Genomic DNA, 12,499 nt, shown 5'->3' on the forward strand with positions numbered 1-12,499 from the left:
CTGCAGACAGCTAGGGAGGCTTGAACAACTTTTGTCCTGCAGACACACCACCATTCCTATCCCTTGAATCTTTTATTTGGGATGAGCTATAATGGACCTGGAATCTGGAGAGTGTCTTTCCTTCATTGCTGAGGCATCTGTCATGTTGTGGCAAGCAAATTCATGTTGTTCCAATGACATTGCAGGAGCTACCAGTGCAATGCAAAGCCAAGCATGACAAATATGACATGGCATGTCCAAAATAATACTTGCTTTTAGTAGATCAGTTCTCCTTTAAAAGCTAGTATTTAGGTTTGTCCTTAGATAATTCAATAGCTCCTGTCTCTGCTAGGAATGGTGTCAACCTGAGTTACTCTTCCTGATGAACAGTGATGATGGGAGAAGATGGCATGAAAAGGATTAAAGAACAGCAGAACTCTGGCTGTGCATCCCAGAGCTCCTTTTCAAGTACCTGCTCAAGACAAAGTTCGTGGGGCTGAGCATGAGAATGATGCAAACCACAGCTGAATAGGATCTGTCATGGGCCAGCTGGCCTCAGTGATATCTGTAAAATCATTCCTGATTTTTCTCTGTCAATTTTCTCCTCAGGTCACCACTGGTGTGCCTGAGTTAAGGTAGTGGAAGAAGAAGGAAAGAAAAACAAACCCCCAAACAAAAGGTAACTTGTGTGAAATGGGTGAGGAACTGATGAAATAAAATGCTTTAAAACTGCAACATGAACCTTGAGCAGCCAGTTGGGTGTGAAAACTGCATCTGGTGTGACCTGGCTTCAGGGAGAAGCCAAACTCTCATCATTTCATTCTCATGGAGAAGAGGAGGCTCAGGGGAGACCTCGTCACTCTCTACAACTCCCTGAAAGGAGGTTGGAGCCAGGGGGGGGTTGGGCTCTTTTCCCAGGCAACTCTCAGCAAGACAAGAGGGCACAAGAGGTCTCAAGTTGTGCCAGGGGAGGTTTAGGTTGGACATTAGAAAGAATTTCTTTCTGGAGAGGGTGATCAGCCATTGGAATGGGCTGCCCAGGGAAGGGGTGGATTCTCCATCCCTGGAGATATTTCAAAAGAGCCTGGATGTGGCACTCAGTGCCAGGGGCTGGGAACTGCAGCGGGAGTGGATCAAGGGTTGGACTTGATGAGCTCTGAGGTCCCTTCCAACCCAGCCAATTCTGTGATTCTATGAAATCCCTCCTCCCCCCCCCCCCCCCTCCCATGAAAGCTGAGGTCAGAGAGCCCCCAAAAAGCAGGGGACATCCTTGGCCTCTGGATTTACTTCCTCTTTGCAGAGGAATATTTTGAAAACTGTTTATTCTTGTATATAAAACCCAGAAATCTAGGCTGTAAGAATCTTGGGTATTTGACAGTATCTTCTCTCCTTCTCTCTTGTTCTCAGTGTCTTGCACTCTCCTCTTGCTGTCTTATATATGCCCTATGCATGCTGCTGTCTGTACTTGATAGTAATTATTTTCAGCAATTGAAAACACTTATTAACTTGGTTATATAAAAAATTGCATACTTTTCAGAGCCTCTGTTAAGGTTAGAAGTAAAAAAAGGAAGGTTAAATGAGGCACTGAGCACCCGAGGGTACGTAACATTAACACCTGATTTATTATTTGCACAGCCAGTAAGTGTTTTTATTCAGAAGTGTGGAATAAGCAGAAAGTCATCTACATAGGACACAGCTAAAATGTCAGGCTGCAAAATCAGTTTGTTTATGCAGCCAGCACATACCCACTGTCTCCTGTGCTGTCATACTCTAGGTTACAGGCCCTGAACCCACATTCAAATCAAAGCCATGAGCAGGGTGGATGTGGTTTTTAACCCAAGCACGGGTCACCAGGAGTTATTTACATGTCTTGGCTGCAGAACTGAACCCGTGATGCTGTTCAGTGTTTCAGATGACCACTTGCTTGTCCCCTGCAGCAGCCTGTAACTCACCCTGGAGCTTCCTACCTCCTCCAGCTGCTGCCTGAGAGAGCTTCCCAACCCCTGCTCTCCAGGCAATGAGAGGCTGCTGCAACTGTGAAGTGGGTCTATGGCTTTCCCTGCAAAGATTTGATTTTCTTTTTTGTACAGAAATCTATTATATTTCATTTTTATTTTATCTTGGTTCCTGGATCTCTAAGTACTAAGGCCTGACTCTGCTCACAGGCTGTGTTGCCAGGATTTCTGGAGATCTCTCAGGCAGTAACCACAATTCAAAGTTGCAGCCACATGAAGGTTACTTCTGCTGTGAGAAAGGAAGGTGGAACAGTTGCACCAGGTGTCAAAGGTGCTTGAACAAGATGGTGGAACAATTTTCTGTCCTCTGAGTGGATTCAGTAGTGGGGTGGCAGGGAAGCTGGTGGGAAGCTCTTGCTGTGCATCAAATCTGGATGCCATTCTCAAGATCAGCCCTGGGATCTCTGCTCACTCTGCCACCACCAAGATTAATTATTCAATGTCATCTGGGCTGCTCTAAGGAGGAGACCAGTGCACTACAAACTGGTCTGGACCTGCAGAGCCATTTTGTGTCAGTCACCAAGGAACCATCAAAGAGTAATGACTTTGTCTCTGGTATGCAGCTGAGATGGATGTGAAGCAGTGACCCAGATGTGTAAGGCTCCATCCCATCCCCAGCTGCTGTGCCATTGCTTTTCAACTGGCTCTCATCCCAGTTTCATACCTACATGGTGCTCCTTCCACAAAAAAAAAAAAGTGGAAGATAGATCTGTGGCCACTCCAGCTATTCCCTGCTGGGTGTTGCAGGGGGAGTAGGCTCTCCAGGTCCCTTGGCTTCCCCTGTGTCAGGGGATTCATCTCCTCTGCTCTTCATCCCTTTGAAGGGGAGGATGGGGGAAGCTCATGTATTTAGGGCACAGGAGGAATATATGGACATCTCCTCTAGCTTAGAGTTTTCCTCAGCATAGGATTTTTTTGTTAGTTACTGCTAAAGAGACATCATCCCCCCCAAAAAAAACCCCAAAACAAACATTTTCCCCTCAAAGTCTTCTGACAGCACTGCAGATAGATGAAAGAATGGTTGAGGGTTCTTTCTCCCAGCTTGCTTTCTCCACAGAATCTTGCTTTCCAGCTTCTCTGTTGCTTGCCAGGAGCAGTACCCACAAATCCAATACAGAAAGGGAGCAGGTAAGAGCACAGAAGGGCAAAGCTTTGATTGAAGCATCAGGATTTTCAGTTTTTTTCCTCCAGATAAATTCCCTTTTATAAAGCCTCCAGGGCCAACAACAACAACAACAACAAAATGTTCAGTTATCCTATGCTTTAGTAAAGTGCATCCTAAAAAGCAGAACATTTAAAAGAACAAAAAAACAGCCTGGTTCCTGGCTGCTAACCATGTTTGCCCAACCTCAGAGCTTCACTGGTGAGTCTGCTCTGTTTCCTAGCACAAGGCATCATGGCAGCTTTTTTGCAGCATGTTGCTTTACAGTGCTACAGTGGCTTGGTTTGGTTGTGAATTATCTCTAGGCATCTGAGGATACCCCAGTGGGCTAAGGCAAGCAAAAAGCTGTAGAGTTATTCTTGATGATATTTATCTTTCATCCCTCATGCACAGAATGGAAAAAAAAAAAAAAAAAAGCTGGCTGCTGTAAACCAGCTACATGCAACTCCAAGAACTGATATGAATGGAAATGCTGGTTTCTTTAGCTGACTTCTGAGGAAAAAAAATATCATTTAAGAGGCTCTGGAAAATATTTTCTCCTGGACAACACCCTGCTGAATGGGAAGCATAAGGAGAAAAAAAGCAAGCTAATTCTGCTTTAAAATACATCTCTCTTTCCATCCTCATTTTCCCCCTGTCCATCATCACATTGGTTCCACAATTGTGTGTAGTGCAGTAGCACTTAATTCAGGGTATCCCAATCTAAAGAAGCAGCATGCAATAAAGCTCTTTATTTTCCCAGATTCAGGATTATGGGCCAGACAGCACCTTCTGAGCTCTAGTGAGGTTCAAGAGGTCCAGGCAGACAGAGCAGAGCATCGTGTTGCTTTCCACCTGAAGCCTCTCCACAGCATTTGCCATATCTGCATTTGTGAGAATCCTGCCTCCAGGAGAGCTCTCCATCTTGAGATGTAAGAGGTGGGTGTTAATAAAAAGGATGTGGTGTTTAAGGAAAAAAAAAAAAAAAAAAAAAAAAAAAGCTCTGGCTAAATTGCACTCAGGGTGTTTGTCATGAGGATGACGCAGGAGGTAAGCAGTGAGTTGCTGGGTGATATGAGAAGTTAAGATCCAGACTGAAAAGAAAAGAAGCCCACTTTCTCCCCCAAATACCTTCAGCCAATATTTCCCCATCTTCTCCAGCTACTAAATATGGTAATATTTAAAGAATTAAGAGCTGAATGTAGGAGCATATGAAATGTCAGGTTGTAGGAGGTTAAAGAAGTCTTTTGAAGTCCAACTTCCCGAATAATTTTCCTCTTGCAAAAAATTTGATTTCCTTTCAAACAGCCCTGTTTAGAAAGCTTTTGCTGAGCATCATCATCATCCTGCAGGCTGACATCCTGTAATGAAATCTCCCCCACCATCGTGGCCAGCAGTGTGGTCCTTCCAGAGCTGGGGGTGTGCTAGGGGGGGGTTTCACAGCCCATCTCACCCCCCTCTCCTGACACCAGCTGCTTCTCTTCCTCCTCTCCTGCTTTTAAAGCTCAGCCCTGAGTGTTTTGAGTGTTGAAATCCCTGTCTCACTGAAATTGCTCTCGACTGGCTGATTTCCTTCACCTCACAACTCATGGTTAATTAGGAAAAGGTTAATTCCACACCTCCCAGAACCTTCTCTCTGGTATCATTCACACTGTGGTTATCTTTCTCCCCTCCCTCTTTCCTCTGGCTCTCCTTTAAAATGGCTTTTCAGGATTACTTGGTTTCTCATCTCTGTGTTTTTGTCTGTTGCTTTGTACATCTCTATGTGAAAGCATATTACCAGTGTCACTTCATGTGATTATTTTTTAGGTTTGAAAGGTTTTTGCTTTTAAAGGGCAAGCAACACCTTTTGGCAGTCATTCCAGGTGCATTAAAACTTGGGAATTTCCAAACACAGTGGGAGGGGAGGTCCCACCATCAGCAGTGCTGGAAGTGCTAGCTGGTGTTCCTTGACACTTTGTCAACAATGATGGTCACCTGCAGAGGCTTTTCAGAGCCTAATTTTAACAGCATTTTAAAGAACTCTCTCCTTTGGCTACAAAGAGAGACTTCCTAGGTTAAGGATGGATGTCTAAAATCCATTGTGTATGACCTTCCAGGAAAATTCAAGGTAAGAAGCTGAGGTTTTTAGAAAAATGTCAAAACCTTTTTCTAAATTTGTATCTCTGGATCCAGGGGTTTTGTTTTCTCTTCAGAAGTATTACTCAAATACATCAGGGTTTCACCAGCCAACCAGCCCAGTCTTAGCTGTCATCAAAGGTTATTCAGTGTCCCCAAATTCTGCTGGGTATGGCCAGCAAAACCTGTGATGTGTTCTGATCCACTGATCCTAGGCAATCCTCTTGGTATGGATGGATATTTGTGCAGCTCTGGTAAGGTAACCCAAGGCACCTGTGCACCAGGCAGTGCACAAGTACATCCTGCATCATCCACTGAGCATCCTTTAATGTTCTTGTCTGGTGTGGGAAGCACACAGAGCTCCACCAACCCTCTGGCTTCCAGAGTTCTCACAAGGGTGAGATAAGGACATGGTCAAGAGGTTCCTTCACTCTCTTTCTATTTTTGGTAGGAGAGGGTTGGAAGCACTTCAGCTGTGCTGCTGAACTCCTGTTTTTGAGACCTCTTAGCATTTCATGGTATTCTGGGTTTTGCATCCTTTATTCAAGTACTAATTCTGGCAACATTAATATGGACCAATTTTAATCCTGAACAAGCATGCACCAACACTTGTGAAGACACACTGCCAAGTGACTTCACAGCTGTCCTTGATGGAGAGCAGGCTGGAAGTGTGCAGGGAGGATTGGGAAGGACTTCAGGCAGACACTTGTATCTGAAATTTGAACTAATTAGAGAGGGACAAGCAGGAGAACTGTTGGCAGGAACAGCAGGAACAGAAGGGAGAAGTTTCAGCTCTAGTGAATCCCTGCTTACAGGTGAGCAGAAGTCAGGAGGGGATGGGAGAGAGGTTGAAGAGGGGGTGAAAGACAAAGTCCCTGCATTGTTCCAGCTCAGAGCAGCAGTGGGGCATTCTGCACAGTGTCTGCCCTCCCCAAATTCCTCAGTCTGCTTTTCCCTGGTGCAGAGATGGAGTAAAGCCTGCAAGTGGCTGCTGCAGGCCAGCAGCAGCAGCAAAGTGTTCATCAGGGGCACCCTGGTGAGGGAGCAAACATTCTTACCCTCTGCAGTCACTTTGCTGGTTGGACCTTTGGTCTGTCCTGGTGGGGGTTCCTGTGTTCTCCTGTAGCCTCTGGCAGAGCAGCTGTGGCTGCCTCAGCAGGTGACGTGTGTCAGGATGAAGCAATGCAGGTCCCTGGGGGAGAAATGACACTGGTGATTTGTAGCCAGGCTTTTAAGTGCCATTTGGTAGAGCAAATGCATTTAGAAAGTAATAGTGTTGTAACAACAGAGCTGTACACCTTGTGTTACTGCCTCCTGAGGACTCCCAGCTTTGAGGAGAGCAGGGACAACTCATCAGGTTGTCCTGCAGGCATGACCCCAACCCCAGGTACCACTCTGAGCAGCATGTCCCAGTTGTCACCCCTCTTCTTCTGACGTGTCCTCTTCACTCTTGGGGCATGGGGTTGGTTTTTGCCCTTCAGGCTTCCCCCTCCAGCACAACAGGAGCTGTCAGCTTCTCAATCATGGGCTGTAGATGACTCCAAACTGTGAGGCTGCCCATTTGTCTCCCAAGCTTGTGCCTTCTTCAGGCTAGGGCTGGGCTCTGGCAAGTGCAGCACAGGAAAACCAAACAATTGCTGGTGTCTGCAGAGGTGATGATGGGTGATGATGATGATGATGGTGGTGATGGGCAGACTCAGCAAGAGCTGTCCTGCACAAGCCTGAAAATCACCTTTATCCTGGCCCAAACTAGGACACAAGGGGACAGAATTCACCTTATTCACCTCAATGATTCACCTTATTCACCTTAAGCTTAATTCATTGGGGTTACTTTCAACCAGCTTAGTAGTCTTTACTACTTTCTTCTTGTGTTTTTAATGCTTCCTGAAGGGATGGGGAGAATCACCTGGGAGCAGAGGGTGAAATAAGTAGGAAAGGGGTGATTGGAGACCTCCAACCTTTGGTGGTGTAGGGGACAGGGTTTGGTGTCCCTGAGATGGGAAGATCCAGCACCCTCACCTCCCTCACCACGCTGCTCTTCTGGGTGAGCTCCATCTGCAACAGCCACCAGTGCTGGTTTTCTAATAGAGGGGGGCTCTGTGTCACTGTGACAGCCCCCAGTGTCCCCAGTTCCTCTGAATAACCCCCTGCCAGCCAGGCCAGCTCTGTCAGCATAAAACTGGGGCTCCCAGCAGGGCAGCTGGTGCAACCAGGGCACCCTCGCCTGCAGTCACTGCTCTTAATGAGTTTGTTGCTGCTTGCTTAATGAAGGAGTGGCTGGGATTTTATTTTCTCCCCTGTACTGGTTTTCCAGACCCCTGCTGGAGAAAGCAGAGCAAATTCAGTCAAAAGCAACGCTGCAGCTTTCTGGATAAAATTACTCCCATTTCTTTTCTTTTTAATTTCCTCTTAACCAGAGGAAAGTCTCTGAAGGCATCAAAAGCAATACTTTCTGCATATACAGTGCTGCTAATTGCCAAACTATTTGCCCTTATTAACTAACACAGACTCATCCCTAAAAGATATTGCTATTCCTGGCTGAGTAGCATCATATATTGCCAGGGAGAATCAGGATTTTGAGGAGGAGAAGACATTATTTAGCCAAAACCTAGCAAATACACAAAAAAGTAGAGCACCTCTCCTATGGAGACAGGCTGAGAGAGTTGGGGTTGTTCAGCTTGGAGAAGAAAAGGCTCTGGGGAGACCTTAGATCACCTTCCAGTGCCTGAAAAAAGCCCATATGGAAGATGGGGACAAACTTTTTAGCAGGGCCTGTAGCAGTAGGACAAGGGGTAATGGTTTTAAAGTGAACAAGAGCAGATTTAGACTAGATATTAAGAAAATTTTTAAGAGTGAAGGTGCTGAAACACCATAGGAAGAAACTCTTTAGTGTGAGGGTGGTGACACACTGCAACAGGTTGTCCAGAGAGGTGGTAGAAGCCCCAGTACCTGGAAGTGTTGAAGGGCAGGTTGAGTGTGGCTCAGAGCACCTGGCTAGGGGAAGGTGTCCCTGCCCATGGCAGGGGGCTTGGACTAGATGACCCTCATGGGCCCCTCCCAACCCAAACCATTCAAGGATTCTATGAAAAGCCACCACCTGAACTTCCAGCCAGAGACCAGCTCCCTGTGCCATCAGCACCAGCGAGCCAACAGCAGCAAAAAAATTCCCTCTTTAGGAAAGTGAGGAGGCTTTGCTGCCCAGCAGGCATCAACACAGTCAAGAGAGAGAGGAACAAAGTGCTGAGCTGGTCTGCAGAGCAAGGACTTGACCTGCAGTCCAAGGGAGCTCGGGGTCTGACGGGCTGAAGGATTAGCCTGCTTATCTCATTTTCTGGCTTTCAGTTAGGATTTAGTTAAGAATTTTCTGCATCTGCATCAGCAAGAGAAAATGGCTGTTCCTGGGCTTCTTCGGAAAGGTCAGCAACGGGGCAAAGATTTTTAAGCACAGAGTTTGAGGCTTTTACTGTGTTGGAAATTCATAGACTGGAGTTAAGTCATGGAAGGAGGTGCCTAGCATAAGAAAAGCACAGGAGACACTTGTAGTTAAGGCTGCCTCATGGATAAACCTGCATTTGTAAGCATTGGGAGATGGACAAGACTCCATCTTGTTCATTCCTCCTTGCCAAACCCACCCCATGGGGTTTGGGGGAACATCCTGCTGGGCTGGAGCTCCCCTTGCTGTGTGCAATGCTGAGGCAGCCTCTGTCTCCCATCCCCCTGCTCCTTGGGCAGCACCCTGGCTTTAGGGAGAAGGGAATGGAGCCAGCTACTCCCAGCCCCTGACTTTTTCCAGCCCAGACTCTGCCTTGCCCACCAGCAGGCAGCTTGGTAGGTGCAAGCTTTGAAGTGTTACTCCTCTGCAGGCAGAAAGAGCCCCTCAGATTAATGGTGTGCCTGAAAGGGAAAAAACAAAGCAAAACACAACCCCCAAAAAGAAATAATTTGAAACGTCACATTAAAATGCCACTCCACATCTGAAAGGACCCATTAAAACTTTTATAGATCTTTCTTACATTTGTTTCCCCTCTTTTACGTTTTGTTCTGGATCCAGCCACTCCTCTCTTCTAGTTCTCCTTTGTAATAAGCACTTTTACCTTGGTTGGTTCTGCACTAAAAGGGACAATTTGCTGCTCAGGAGGAAAACACAGGGTTTTTGCCTCAAACAGAGCTTTTCTTCCCCAAACCTCACAGGGGTGATCAGTATTTCCAGGGCTCAGCACACAGGGTGTGTTGTGGCTGCCAGGACAGATGCCTCTCAGGAGCAGTAAAGGTTCAGCTCTGGTCCTTGCAGGGCTCCTCTTCTTGTCTGATGCTTTAGCTCTGTACCCACTGCTGGGGCTTTCCTGCCCTCTCCCTGGGCACACCTGAGCTTGCAAATTGAGGGTTGACTTCAGGAATGCAGGTAATGTTCCCTGTGCATCCACACCACAGCTCTAAAACCCCTTTTTATCTTGTTCCTTGTTACCCAGGAGGATAATTACTTCAAAGAGCAGGGCTGTTGCCTGGTAGTTCAGTTCATCTCATTACCATTGTGTTTGCCAACCCAGCCAGCTTTGCCAAAAACAGAATCAAGGTTGCTGGCAGTGCTGGTTGGCATGTTCACCCTCTCCACTGGCTGAGTTGCTAATTTTTGCCTTGATTGCAAACCCTGCTCTCATCTTTTGTAAATTAGCAGCACCTACAGCTCTGGCAAAATGGTTTTAAAGCCTGGGCCTGAGCCATGGGCCACCAACAGGATGCAGTTGGAATATTCACTTGCCTTTTTTTTTTTTTTTTTTTTTTTTTGGCACCCAGGGCTGACAGAGGGGTGAGGTGGGAGGGAGTCTCACATCTGGGAGCTTCTGGGCAGGCTTGGAGGAGGCCCAGAGGGATGGAAAGAGGGATGGACAGATGGATCATTGGTGGTGGTGTCAGGCAGTGGCAAGAACAGGGACTTCCCCGGGCTGCAGGAAGACTGGAACAACCTCAGGATACGCTCAGGATGGTCTTTACATAATCTGATTTTTCCCTTTTCTCATCTCGGGCAGATTGCAGCAAACTAAGTGTACATTTTTAAGAAGTTTTGGGTGCAAACTGCTGAGCTGGCAGCAGCAGAGTCACAGCCTGAACTGCTGTTTGTCCTCACCTCGCTTTGTGTTGGCTTTGCCATTGGAACAGGGCACCAAGCTGCATAAAATCAGTTTAATAGCTAAGGATTAGTGTGTTGGTTTTAAGCTACCTAAAATCAGACAATGCTCACCTCCCCCCTCCCAAAAAAAAAAAAAGAAAATCAGCAAAATCTCCAGCTCTCACCCCTGGGCTGGGGGCCTGCTGCATCCCTGGGTGTTGCATTCCTCTTTAGGATGAACCTGCCTTAAGTGATGCTATGGCTGTTGCTAAGCAACAAATATGATTGCTATAGCCAATATTCCCCTCTTAAAGGTGCATTTGTGAAGAGTAATTTTTTGTGTGTGTGCAATTAATTTGCAGCTGTATGGATTTACATCAGTTAATGGCAATAAACTTTGGAAATGCCTGAGCACGGTGTTAAAATGGCATAGAGTGTGGCATGAAGATATTGTGGAGCCCCCATTAAGCCCTCCCCTTTAATTAATTGGAACTTAAAGCTTGGGATATCTTACTCACCAAACTAAATGAGCAGTGAATCAGGTTACAGAATAAATTAACAAATTAAATCGGGTTAGTTGCAAAGTTTGAAAGACAGAGCATCTCTGAGCTGCCTGCCTGGCAAATGCCATTAGGAAGTCTGGAGCTGGAAGGAGAGGCTCACAAATAAAAATGTAACTGTTTGGGCTCCTCCTAGCACTGACCAGTATTTCAGTCTTCAGCATCAAAGACTGGATCTGCCCTAAACATGGATTCAAACTCAGTACATGGTGTACTGAGTCAAAGGAGCCCCACCAAGAAGGGACTTGGGCTGGTTATTTTCTTCTGGTTTTGTGAATAGTTGCCATGGCCTTGCAGAAAATAACACTCCTTTCACAGCCCATCACAAACCTCCTTTTTTTTTTTTTCCTTTTTTATTTTGTTTCAATCCTTCCCTTGCTTTTCCTGACCAACAAGGACTCCACTTCATCTCCTCCACTTACAGAAGGTGCTCCCAGCCCTCTCTTGCTCCCTGGGGACTGCAGCCTCTGGATGCAGTGGGTAACTTTGGAGGACATGGTGGCTTTTGGAGAGGCACAGAACCATTGGCAGGCCAGTGCTGCTGGCTCCTGGGGGACACCAGGAGGGACCTGCAGGTGATCCTTCAAGTTGTAGAATTTTCCTTTGGTCACCCTGGGCTCCCTGTGCCACAGCAGCACTGCTGGAGAGACCCTGATCCTGCTGGCAGCAGGGAGAAGGGGAACCCTGGCAAGGTATCTTAATTGTATTACTTTCAGGTGATTGCTACATCTTTTCTAATTAAAATAAAATCATCTTAGGACTCCTGAAATTAATATTTGGCATAATAGATTCGGAAAGTGATGAAAATGTTTTCATTAAATAGTGAGAGAGGGAGAGAGACCTTGCACAGCATAGCATTTTATCTCATCTCTCTAATAACATTAATAAACTCTTTAATCTCTGTCACGTTTGCAACTTAATGGCAATCCTTAAAGACATGACAGACAAGTAAGAGCTGCCAGGATCCTTTAAGCATTCATATTCTTCCCAGGATTTTTATTAAGTGGAAAAGTCCCCTGCAAAGGGCTTTCTTCTGAGCCCCAGCAGGGTGGGGGGATGGGGGTGGCATCTCCTCCCTCCATGGCCAGCAGCCAATTAGGTGCTGGCTCCTGCCTTCCACCAGCTGGAGATATTTATTTATTATCCATCCTCCTTACCCTTTTTCCACCTGTGTTCCCTTGGCACCTGACCCTGGGGCTTGGGGCACTTCAGCCACCCTTTCCACGAGGTGTGTGCTTGAAGGGATTGCTGGCCAGTTCTTACTTGTATTTTCCACTTTCTTTGGGCCATGAAGCACCAGGTAAGAACCACTCGTGTGGGATTTCCCTTTCCCTGCTGGTGAGGGAGTGTTTGGGCAAGGAGATTGTGGAGGGGGGATCTGGGAAAAGGGAGATTTGTGGCTGGTTGACCTGGTCTGGGTAGGACACACCATAAATTCCTCACATACCCATAGGTGTTGTGGTCTGTAACTTCAAACAAATAATATTTGCTAAGCAGCAGCACTAAAAGTGTTATTATTTGGTGGCAGGGTCAAGGACTCCAGTTGCTGATGCCAGAATGAGAGTTGCCCAGCACAAAC

General features: G+C 46.5%; 1 long non-coding RNA gene across 1 annotated transcript; it reads left to right on the forward strand.

Annotated features, from left to right (window-relative positions):
- Nucleotides 1-598: 598 nt before the first annotated feature.
- LOC139797297 (uncharacterized) lies at nt 599-12,214 on the forward strand. Its single transcript, XR_011726400.1, has 3 exons — nt 599-658; nt 3,899-4,074; nt 12,133-12,214. It is a non-coding gene; the product is annotated as an uncharacterized lncRNA (long non-coding RNA).
- The last annotated feature ends 285 nt before the right edge of the window (nt 12,215-12,499 follow it).

This window comes from Heliangelus exortis, chromosome 6, assembly GCF_036169615.1.
Source record: "Heliangelus exortis chromosome 6, bHelExo1.hap1, whole genome shotgun sequence".
In the NCBI taxonomy this organism is placed as follows: Eukaryota; Metazoa; Chordata; class Aves; order Apodiformes; family Trochilidae; genus Heliangelus; species Heliangelus exortis.